We start from the raw sequence: 11,285 nt of genomic DNA, 5'->3' as shown, positions 1-11,285 counted from the left end.
GCCAGTGCCTGGAGCAAAGGTTGGAGGCAAACAGGGATGATGAGGGACAAGCCCAATGCTGCCTCGTAACCCATTACAAACTCTGTTGGGGAAGAGGCCTAACGGGACTGTAACCTTACCTCCTGCCTCTGCCCCCAGTGCATGTCGCCTTCTCTCTGCTATGCTTTTTTCATGTTTTCTTCCTTATTTGTAAAAAGAAAGCCCTTTTAAAAAAATATTATTGCAGTCACCTTTTGGGGGGTGGGAGGAGTTGGGTCACAGGGCATTTCATATTCTACCTGACTGGCATTCTACCACCGAGCCCTGGGACTTGAACTTGGGTCCTTAGGCTTACACAGCAAACACCTTTGCCTGTTCAGCCACTTGTTCAGCCACCTCACTGGCTCAAGGAGAGTCCTTCTGGGACAAGAGCCCGGCAGAGGGAAGAGGACAACAGTGAGTGTGAGGCCAACATGCTCCACAAGTGAGACTGTTTCAAAAAACCAAACCAACCAACCGATCAAAAACCCGGAATCTGTCCCAGATCCCCTCTGTCTTAAACAGACCTTAACAAAACTCTTCTGGTAGGAGAGGTGAGTGACAGGGCTCTTCCAGGACTACCTTGTCCTTTTCAATCTTTCAAACACTTCCTCGTTCCTCTTTGCCCCATAATAGCTACATGGGATGGTTGTGTAAAATGAGAGCCTCTGTTTCACAGATGGGTTAAAGATAAGAAAGAATTTCTCCATCCTCCGCCTCTTTCTCCTGGCTTGGAGGTAGCAAATGATTACATCGTTTACTGAGAGGATTCTAGCTAGAACTAAGGTCAGGCTCTGTGGCAAAGGCCAGTGATCAGCTAGCAATGACTGCCATGAGTTAGGAAAGATAAAAATAGAGGACCATACACTTGGTGTTTGCTGCCTCAATTTACCATAACATTCGCAAAGCCTTACACTCTTTTTTTCTGTTTTCTTTCTTCCTTTCTTTTTTGTTTTTTGAGACAGGGTTTACTCTAGCTGTCCTTGAACTAACTCATTCTGTAGACCAGGCTGACCTCCAACTCACAGAGATCTGCTTGCCTCTGCCTCCTGAGTGCTGGAATTAAAGGCTGAGCCACCACTGTCCCCTACATTATTTCTTACCTTAAGAACTATGCTAATTTTCTTGTGATCATGGCCTGGTTCAGGGTTGATGCTTCATATAGAAAGGTACTAGAATTTACTGAGTAGTAGCTATCTAATTACCAGGCACTGGAGCAGGCTATACATTTGCTGCTTTTCAGGTTGAATTTCAACAAGCATTCAGACTCAAGTAAAAGTTGAGTAAAAGTAAAAGCATGGCTGTCAGTATCAAGTAAAAGCATGGCTGTCAGTATCTGCTGGGAAAATATACCTCCTTTGTACACAAGTTTCAATGCTAGAATTTGAAAGATCCTAGCAATGATTTTTTTTTTTTAGATGCCAAATAAGCTCAGAGAGGCTTATAAAGAGGAACTCTCAGATGGGGTAAATATGTTGTCAGTATTTGGGGCATAAATTTTACTGCCGGTGAACCCAGTGCCGACATGAGCTCTGCCCATTCATTTTTAAAATTCTGTTTATCTAATTTGTGTGTGTACATGTACAACTGTGCATGAATGGGGGTCAGAGAATGACTTGAGGAAACAGGTTCTCTCCTCCCGTGATGTGGGGGCTGAGGAGCAAACTCAGGCCATGGGATTTGATGGCCATGGCTTTAGCCACTAAGTCATTTGGCCAGCCCTGTTCTGTTCACTTTTTATCTCCAACACTTGGCTGGCCATACCCTGATTCAAAGTGAGTGTCTGAAGGGCTAAGGAAAGCTGAGCCCTGTTTGCTGATAAGGTAATCAGTAGCATCATCCTTTTAGGGGCCATAAAAGTTACATCCCCATCCCCACCCCACTTTTTTTTTTAACTTAAAAAAAGCTTCATGTTTATTTAGCTTTCTGATTCTGTGTTTGTGCCTTCAACACTTTCACAATTTTCTGCTCCTCAGTACAAAAGCACGCTCTGTCCTGTAACAGGTCTGGCAGGCCCTGATGACTGCATCTTTGTTTTAGATAATCTCCTAAGGACTTTAGGTCTTACACCATGAACCCTGAAAGTCTGCCTGGGTGCACACCGCATTCAGACTGGGGTGCTTTCCCAGACTTCTTGGTATAAAGGTGAACAGCCCTGTTACCAAGGGTTGGAGACAGCCCTGTTTCGTTAGAGGGCTGTACTGTATGAAAGCCTACGATAGTATGTCAAATGCCTCCAAGCACTGTCCCAGAAGAGAAAAAAGAAACTATTCTTTTTGTTTAATCAGCAGTCACTGTTTATTAACTGATAAGATTATAATAATGCCATAGTAGATATCTTAAACATGAACAGGTTTTACACCTTTGGTTCACAATGTTTTGAAAATGAGAAGCTCTATGTAGCCTTCCCAGGCTGGTCACTGTGTAGACCTGGCTGGCCTCAAACTCACAAAGATGCCCCTGCCTCTGCTCCTAAGTGCTGAGATTAAAGGTTTGTGCCACCTCATCAGGCTGGTCCACAATTTAAAAAATGAAAGAAAAAAGCTGTCTTTTTTGTTTGTTTTTTGAGACAGGATTTTTTTTTTTTTTTTTTTTTTTTTTTTTTTTTTGTGTAGCCCTGGCTGTCCTGGAATTTACTCTGTAAACCATGCTGGCCTCAAACTCAGAGATCCACCTGTCTCTGCCTCCCAAATTCTAGGACCACTTCCCAGCAAAAACAAAACAAACAAACAAAAAAACCCTCTTTTTTTTTTTTTTTTAAAGATTTATTTATTATTTATACAACATTCTGCCTGCATACCAGATCTTACTGTAGATGGTTACAAGCCACCATGTGGTTGCTGGGAACTGAACTCAGGACCTTTGGAAGAACAGTGAACCTCTGAGCCATCACTCCAGCCCCAAAAAACCCTCTTAATATACATACTTTTGCCTTCTAAGATGACACATGGCAAGTGCTTTTGTATGTATGTTCATGAAAAGGTAGGCACTAATACATTTGAGCAAACAGCCACCAAAGACAAGGTGTTCTTCATGTTTTAATCATCCCTGGTCATACATGGGATGCCACTTCTTCCCAGGGAGGAGGTGAGGGTGCTGGCTTCAAGGTGGGCCATGCTGTCAAGTGAGATGATCAGATAACCTTTGTGCCTGCGAAGGGTGTTTCTTGGTATGAGCAATAATAGAAAGAAGATCTCAGATCAAAACAGGGCAAGTCTGAAGGGCTCTGAATTACTTCTTCAGGTCACACACACGCGCACGAACACACTAGCATGTATGCACACAGCTTCCTTCAGCTGCCCAGGACCTTCAGATGAACTCTGGTGAGCAGACAGGCAGGAAAGTTCAGGAACTTGTGGAGCACAGTTTTAAGAAGGTTCACAGTTCAATTCCTCCTTAAGCTCATTTCCTGGGAGTGAAGGGAAGGAATCTTACTAAACAGAAGCTCAGCCAAGGCTCTTCTGTTCTGCCTCTGGCCAGGACCCCTCATAGGTGTCCGTTAGCTCCCAGCATGCTCAACTGTTTGACCCATAACCTTCTTTCTCTTGCCTCAGGGAAGTCTGGCTGCCTGAACTACACCCACAGTGCTTCTCTGACCCTTGCCTCATCATTTCCTTTATGTCCTGGCCCTATTTTTAGGTTAGGGAATCTTTGGTATTGTTGGGGAGGGTTGGTTGCTATGGATTGAATGAGCCCTTCACTTATACGGAAGCCCCAACATGATATGGTCCACGCCTGTACTCAAAGCTACTCAGGAGGCTAAGATAGAAAAATGGCTGAAAACAGAAGTTGAAAGCCAGACAGGGCAACACAGGGAGACCCAACCATAAACAAACAAATCTCATGTTGAAATGCAAACACTATGGCTTTGTTAAGAATGGGACTTTTAAGAGATAATTAGTCTGGGAGGGAATTTGTTCCATTATCACAAGTGTGAGTTGGTCACCAGAGGAAGTTTGGTGTCATCCATATTTCCCATTGCTCTTTCAGACTCTTAGCTTTCTTGAGCAAGAGGCCATTGTCAACACCATCACATTGGACTTCTCAGCCTCCTGAACTGTGAGGCAACAGATTCTGCTCCTTGTCAGCTCCCAGTCTGTGGTGTTCGGTTCTAGTAACTCAGGCAGGATTTGTAAGCTGCTGTGCACTGGGCCAGACTGGTTCACTTTTCCTGAGGAGCAATGAACACACAGTAGCCTCGGGAGTGTGTGTGTGTGTGTGTGTGTGTGTGTGTGTGTGTGTGTGTGACAGAGAGACAGAGATAGAGAAAGACAGACAGACAGACAAGGACAAGGACAGAGACAGGCTCTTGGAAAAGAAAAATACTGGCTCTGAAAAAAAGCAGTAAGTCAAAGATTATCCCAGTGATACAGGAACTTTTGGGGTGTCTTTGAGAGTGTCAGACCCATTTATGGCTCCTGATGAACTAAGCCCAGGAGTTAGGGTGCTGGGTACCCAGTCACAATGAGCCAGTGGCTTTCATGGTCTCACCCCACAAATTTGAAGAATGAAAGTCACAGGCCTCAGAGGCTGAGTCTTAGAAAGAAATCGATTACAGATTCCTAGGTGGGATCTTAAGAGAAAGAGAGAAGGAGAGGCCACAGGAGCACCTCCCTGGGAGTGAGGTGAGACTGCAGGCACTTAGAGTTAGCAAAGCTTTACTTGATGAGCTGCAGTGGGAGCAGGAACTAGTCAGTGTAATTCCCGATTACAAGGCGTTCAGACACCCCTCGGTTTTAGTTACATCCTTACACACAGTTTCCAAGAAAAGGGATGTTCATTTAGGGAGAAGAGCAAGAATCTAGACCCCCACCCGCTCTCTGGCATCACTGGCCTCTGGGCAGAGCAGAGCCAAAGACTTTTTGGCTTAAACACTTTTAGTATCTCTGTCCCCCAAGGGTGGAGCTGTCAAAGGAGGAAAGGACATTTTTGGTGTTTATTCAAGGTGGGGGTGAATCTTTCACTTTTGGGGTCCTCTACCCTGAAATACTTAAACACTATAGCTGCTTTTTGCTTGTTTTTTTTTTTTTTTTTTTTTTTTTTTTAACGTGATTGAGTTTTAAAGATCATAATTGCTGAGTTTTAATTGTCTGGCAGGTCTCGCTCTGTGGGAAGTCTCACCAAGAGAACAGATCACAGGGAAGGTAAATCATCTGAACTCAAAAGACAAAGAACAACGATTCAATACAGACAACAATAAAATATTTTTTTTAAAACATCCGTGAGAATTTCAAGACACAAGTGATATCCTGAAATGGCTAGATTTGCCATAGCGAGATGGCTCAGCTGTTTAAAGCGCTGGCTGCTATTCTAGAGGATTTGGGTTTGATCCCAGCAGCCATATAGCAACTTATAGTCATCTTTAATTCCAGTTATAGGGGATCTAAAGTGCTCTTCCAGCATCCTAGCCACTGCGCACATATGATACATATATATACATTCAAACGAAACGTCCATACTTACAAAATTAAAACAAAAAAAATCAATCTTTAAAAGAGGTAAAAGGCTAGATTCATGGGTTATTGGCCCAATAGAAGAAGACTTTAATTTTAGCGAAGACAGCGTATTCAAAGTAACAAGCGAGGTGCACCAAGTTACCCATAAAAACAGGCCCATCAGAATGACGACATAGATTTGTCGCCTGGATGTTTAAGAGCCAGGAGGGCTTGGAAAGATCTACTTCACGTTCTGAAAGAAACAACTGCCAACTCATACTGCTATACTCACCAAAGCAACTTCTCATAACTGAAGGAAAAAGTAAACTTTCAACAAAGACTAAGAATTTATGGCCGTGAAGTCAGCTCTGCAGAAGATAACTGAAAGAACTTCTCAGACTGAAGAAAAACACAAACCTAACCACAAGCCACAGGAAAGAACAGACCACACTAGAATAGTGAAGAAAGAGAGGAAGGCAAGAGAGCATAAGAGACACTACAAAATCAAGTGACATGAATAAATACACATCTTTCAACAGTAACACTGAATGTTAATGGCCTCAATTTCTCAGTCAAAAGTCAAAGACCAGTAGTTTGGATCAGAAATCAGGGATGAACATAAACCATGTATTTTTTTGCCTCAAAGAAACACACCTTACCACAAGAAAGTTCTGACCTTAGGCCACAAGGGTGGGGAAATAAACCTAAGCAAACAGAATTAGGCAAAAAAGCAGGGGTCTGTTTTAATATCTAATAAAATAGACTCCAATCCAAAACTAGTGACAAAAGACAGAGAAGGGCACTTCATGCTGATGAAGAGAATACATCAGGAGAACATTGTGGTTTTCAGTATATACACCCTAAACATCCAATTTCATAAACTAGTACTAGAGGTAAAGTCATAGATTCACCCTAGCACAGTTGCAGTGAGTGACTTCAGTACCCCAGTCTCACCAACTATCAGGTCATTCTGAAAAGAAAAAAACTAGAAATATCTGACATCATAGATTTAAAAAAAAAATGACATCATGGATCAAATGAACTTACCAAATATCTATAGATCATACTACTCATAGACTGCTCGTTTTTATCAGCATTCTATTGCATATTCTCTCAAATATATATTAGGAGACAAAGCAAATCTAAATAAATATAGGAAAACTGAAAAAACTCCTTGTATTCGATCTGATCACAATGGATTAAGACTACAAATCAGCAGCAAGAGAGAGCCTGGGCCACGCTACACACCACTGACTGGGAAATTGGTCCTTGAACAAATAAAAAAAGTATTCCTAGAAAATGAAAACAATACACCAACCTTTGAGACACAAATACAGTTGTGCCTCCTCCTACATTAAGAAATCAGAGAGGAAAAGCCGGGCAAGGAGGCGCACGCCTGTAATCCCAGCACTCGGGAAGGAAGAAGCAGGTGGATCTCTGTGTGTTCGGGGCCAGCCTGCTCTGACCAAAGCGAGTCCAGGACAGCTAAGGCTACACAGAGAAATCTGGTCTTGGGGGAAAAAGAAATCAGAAATCAGAAATCAGAGAGGTCTCAGATAAATAATGATACTCTTTATGACCCCACAAAGAGAGCAGACCAAGCCTTAAGTCAGTAAATGGAAAGAGAACATTAACCACCCAGTCCTATCCCACACTGTGTCTTGAGCTGTGTGGGGAGGGGCTAGATAGTAGTTTAATTAAGAAGTGTTTCCCCACAGGCTCAGATATTTGAACACTTGGTCTCTAGTTGGCGGTGCTGTTTGAAGAGGAATGGAACCTATGGGGGGTGGAGCCCTCCCGGAGGAAATGCATCCCTAGGGTTGAGTTTTGAGAGTGTATAACCCCACTCTTAGAGTTCACACTCTGAATCTTTTGTGCAATTGAAAGTGATCTCTTGGCTTCCTGCTCAGCTGCCATGCTGCCCCCTGGCTGCACCCTCCCTACCATGACGGACCCTTATCTCTTTGGAACAATGAGCCAAAATAAACTCTTCCACAAGCTATTTTTTTTGGTCATGTTATTTTATCACAACAAAAAGTAACTGTTACAGGGTGTAATATAAATACCCCACTTACGGCTGAGCGCCCATAGTCACTTGTTCCCTGCATTTGACCAGTCGTGAGTCATCCACCATCCACTGCCCAAAGACCCTTTTCTACAGTTAAGAATAAGAGCTTCAGGCTGCAGAGATGGCTCAGAGGTTAAGAGCATTGTCTGCTCTTCCAGAGGTCCTGAGTTCAATTCTCAGCCACCACATGGAGGCTCGCAGCCATCTCTAATGAGATTGGATGCCCTCTTCTGGCGTGCAGGTGTACATGCAGATAGAACATTCATGGACATAAAAATAAATATTAAATTTTTTTTACATGAGAGCTTCACTAACCTATTGTAAGAGATAATGCATAACAAAGGCAGTTTGATGCTGTGCCAATTTAGCAAAATAATAGTAGTAGGTTTACTCCCAGGGCTTATGAGATCCCAGTCGTGGGTTCTTGGGTAGATTTACAGTACCAGCCATGTGTTTCTTCCTGTAGATTTAGCCTGAAACCCAATCAGAAAGCAGTTGCTAAACCCCGTTAGCATGGCACTATAGCATCCATGGGTGTACCTTGGCAGGCCGATTATTGGTGCAGCTTGTAGGGTTCACATGTAGACAATTCTGTCGGTGACTTTTCCGAAAACTCCATCGGCAGAGCACTTTCTGGTTCTATGAAAGCTAGCCAATAGGGAGGACGCTTCCATATCTGCTACAGCTTGATTTCTCTTAGCTCTGTGACAAAGGACACAGTGTCTTCAGCAGGAGGGTGCTACTATCAAGTTCTGGTGGGCAACAAAGAGCAAGGGCAATAGCCGTGTCATTCGGGAGGTCTCTGCCCACCTCCCTCTGACCAACAGCTTGAGGTGAGATCTACTACGCCTTTCATTTGGCAAGCTATGGCTTCTGGGAGGAACGTTATTCCCTTCGTAGGGTAACTCCATTTGAATGAGACTCACACACACGCTAAAATTGTAGATCCCAGACGGATTTCTCAGATACCCTTAGTGTTAATTATCCTTCCCCACCTCTTTCTGACTCCCATCCCCTCCCTACTTAAACCTCACCCCCATTATTCTTCTGTCCCCCTTCATACTGCCTGTCTGACTGTCCCCTGCCTACCCCCAAGCTCTGCCTGCTCCATAGCTCCTTCAGGTTTCCTGGCTTCTATAGAGACCCAACTTACACACAGCAATGTGGAACATTTGTGTCCCATTAAGATCCACAAGGAGAGAGCAGTGCAGTGGGGTCTCGTTTGCAGCCTTTGCTTAGTCTGTTTTCAGCCTTCTTTTAAAATCTCATCAATTTTATTTAATTGTTGATTTCCAAAGTTATCCGTTTATTATGGCCGTGGGGGTGGGGCAACCATGGCCACAGTGGAGGTCGGGCGACAACAGCGGAAAACAAACTCAGGCCTCCAGACTGGTGTGGCAAGTACTTTTACCTGCCGGCCCCCTGTTTTGTTTTGTTTTGTTGTGGGATTTTTGTTTGTTTTGTTTTTGTGTTTTGGAGATAGGTTCTGACTCTGCAGCTAAGGATGACCCCAAACTCACTACACATCACAGGCTGGCCTCAGACTCACAGGAATTGTCCTGCCTCCTGTCGTCTATGCTGGGATTACAGACAAGAGGCGCTGTGCCCAGTTTCTTCATCCTTTCAACTGTTGGCCAGGAGCTTCAAAGACGTCTTACGCCAATTTAAGAAGTCAGGCGGCAGCAGGGAGTCTGAAGATGCCGGCTGCTTGACCGTTGGTTTCTCCTGTAGCCCCTCTGGGGAATTTAGGCAAAGGTCTGCTCTGGAACCACAGCTGTGGGATCTGGGAATCTGACTCAGGTGCCTTGCGTTGGTTGGAGCGGAGGCCGGAATAGAGCAAGAAACAGGATAAACATTTTACTCAGTGCTGTTGGGGTGCATGGCAGGCTGCCGTCTAAAGAAAAAAGAAAAAAACTCCAACCTGGGGGTTGGTATAGCGGTCCCTATGAGCCAGCATTCCAGCGGTGCAGCCTACCTGAGCATTTGTGATCTGGAGGGAGCAAGATGGTGGAAAATGAGGTCTCAGGAAATCTGCCAGTCAGTCACACACCTACCTGGCAAAGGCTGAAGGAAACAGCTACTTAAACAAACAAACAAAAACAAATAACTCGATTTTTAAAATAAGAAACTGCTCTAAAATGACCCAATCTAATATAAAACAGCACGCCAAAACATAAATACCAAACCTTAAAAGTAAAACGTACACATCCTAGGGGCTAGGGGCGTAGCTCGATGTTGGAGTACTCACTGGCCCTTCCTAGCCTTCCCTCACCGGGGCTGTCTGTGTTCCCGCTCTGCAGAGACCTCTTCCACACCCAGAGACGCAGGAACAAGCATTCGGCTCAGAATCTAAAGAGCCCGCGGCCTCCTCTCTGCCCTTCACGTCACCAACCCAGTGTCCAGCCTGTCCGGGACTCGCTGCTTCGTCTGGGTAGGATTTGCCCCACACCGTTAGCACAGGCAGCCCTCGCGCCCCCTGGGGGCGGGCATCGGGGTGACACAGAGTCAGGACACCCTGCCCGTCACCCCACCCTACGAGTGGCGCTTCCCCTCCACCTGGAGGGCCCCCTTCCGGGCCTGGGGACCCCCGCCTCACCTCTCCACACGCCAGAGAGGCGCGTTCCGTCCCTCCCGCCCCACACAGCCCAGCACCCCCGCGGCTCTCTCTGGAGTACCTGCAGCTGTCACCTTAGGTCACAGCGAACGCGGAAGCCGAGCGACAGCGCCGCCTCCGTGGACGGTGACTGTTGGTCGGGAGCGCGCCATTTCCCGTTTCCGCCTTCTCCCTGCTGGCCCTGGGAGCAGAGCCCTCTCACCCCCGAGCAAGTGCGTGAGCGAGGCCGAGGCCAGGTTAACGGCACCCTTCCTGTTGCTCGAGGCGGGCTGTCATTTGGGTGTGTCAGGGAGGAAAAGCAGGTTCTGTCGTTGCCAAGTTCAAGGGCTTCCCAGGCGGTGCACCACTCACTGTCCACCTCGCACGGCAATACCATCAGAACCTCCTTGTCTGGGCAGTGACATTTGATTAGACTGACACTTAGCAGTGAGCCTGAGCACCCAGGGTTCTTGCTCCAAGTCCTTGCGGGTTCGCAGGAAGTTCACAGAGGCGCCAGCCTTCCTCCAACTTCAGTAAGCGGCCAGGCCCCGAGCTAGCAGTTCCCAAGTCCGTGTCATTTCCTTCCTTCCTTCCTTCCTTCCTTCCTTCCTTCCTTCCTTCCTTCCTTCCTTCCTTCCTTCCTTCCTTCCTTTCTCTCTCTCTCTTCTTTCTTTCTTTCTTTCTTTCTTTCTTTCTTTCTTTCTTTCTTTCTTTCTTTCTTTCTTTCTTTCTTTCTTTCTTTCTTTCTTTCTTTCTCTCCCTCTCTCTTTTTCTTTCTCTCTTAATTTTTTCCCTTTTTTCCTTCTTCCCATTTTACAAGTGAGAACGCTGAAGCTCAGAAGGGGAAGTCACTCAGTGAGAATAAACGACGAGAGCTGAAGTTCGGGGCCGTTCGTGCTAGGAAAAGGAGTCTTTCCACACCTGCCCAGTGCCCAGAGAGAGGCGGTTTTAAGATCAAACCCGTGGTCAGTCCCTTCATGAAACGGGCCTAGGAGCCCTAGGGAGTGTCCTCTAGGTGGCGGCAGAGAACCGGCCAGTGGCCCGGGAGGTCCGTGGGCGCGGGTTCTAACCTGGGACAAAAGCAGGGCTGGCAGTCCTGAGGTGGGGCTCCGGGCAGCTTCACGGGAACAGCTCCGACGTGGCTCAGGACGTCCCGTGTGCGCATTCCCGG

General features: G+C 45.8%; 1 long non-coding RNA gene across 4 annotated transcripts; it reads right to left on the bottom strand.

Annotated features, from left to right (window-relative positions):
* Positions 1-2,817: 2,817 nt before the first annotated feature.
* LOC129681923 (uncharacterized) lies at positions 2,818-10,648 on the bottom strand. Of its 4 annotated transcripts, XR_008720897.1 has the most exons (5): positions 10,197-10,648; positions 9,497-9,585; positions 9,071-9,325; positions 8,062-8,273; positions 2,818-3,427 (listed from the first exon to the last, which is right to left on the bottom strand). It is a non-coding gene; the product is annotated as an uncharacterized LOC129681923 (long non-coding RNA). The 4 variants fall into 4 exon arrangements; XR_008720896.1 differs by lacking the exon at positions 2,818-3,427 and having other exon boundaries at positions 6,932-8,273; positions 8,675-9,325; XR_008720894.1 differs by lacking the exon at positions 2,818-3,427 and having other exon boundaries at positions 6,932-8,273.
* Between the last annotated feature and the right edge of the window lie 637 nt (positions 10,649-11,285).

The sequence above is a fragment of the Psammomys obesus genome, unplaced genomic scaffold, assembly GCF_907164565.1.
Source record: "Psammomys obesus unplaced genomic scaffold, mPsaObe1.curated_primary_1811, whole genome shotgun sequence".
NCBI lineage: Eukaryota > Metazoa > Chordata > Mammalia > Rodentia > Muridae > Psammomys > Psammomys obesus.
Note: the sequence above shows the minus strand (reverse complement) of the source record. Positions and strands in the feature narration are given on the sequence as shown.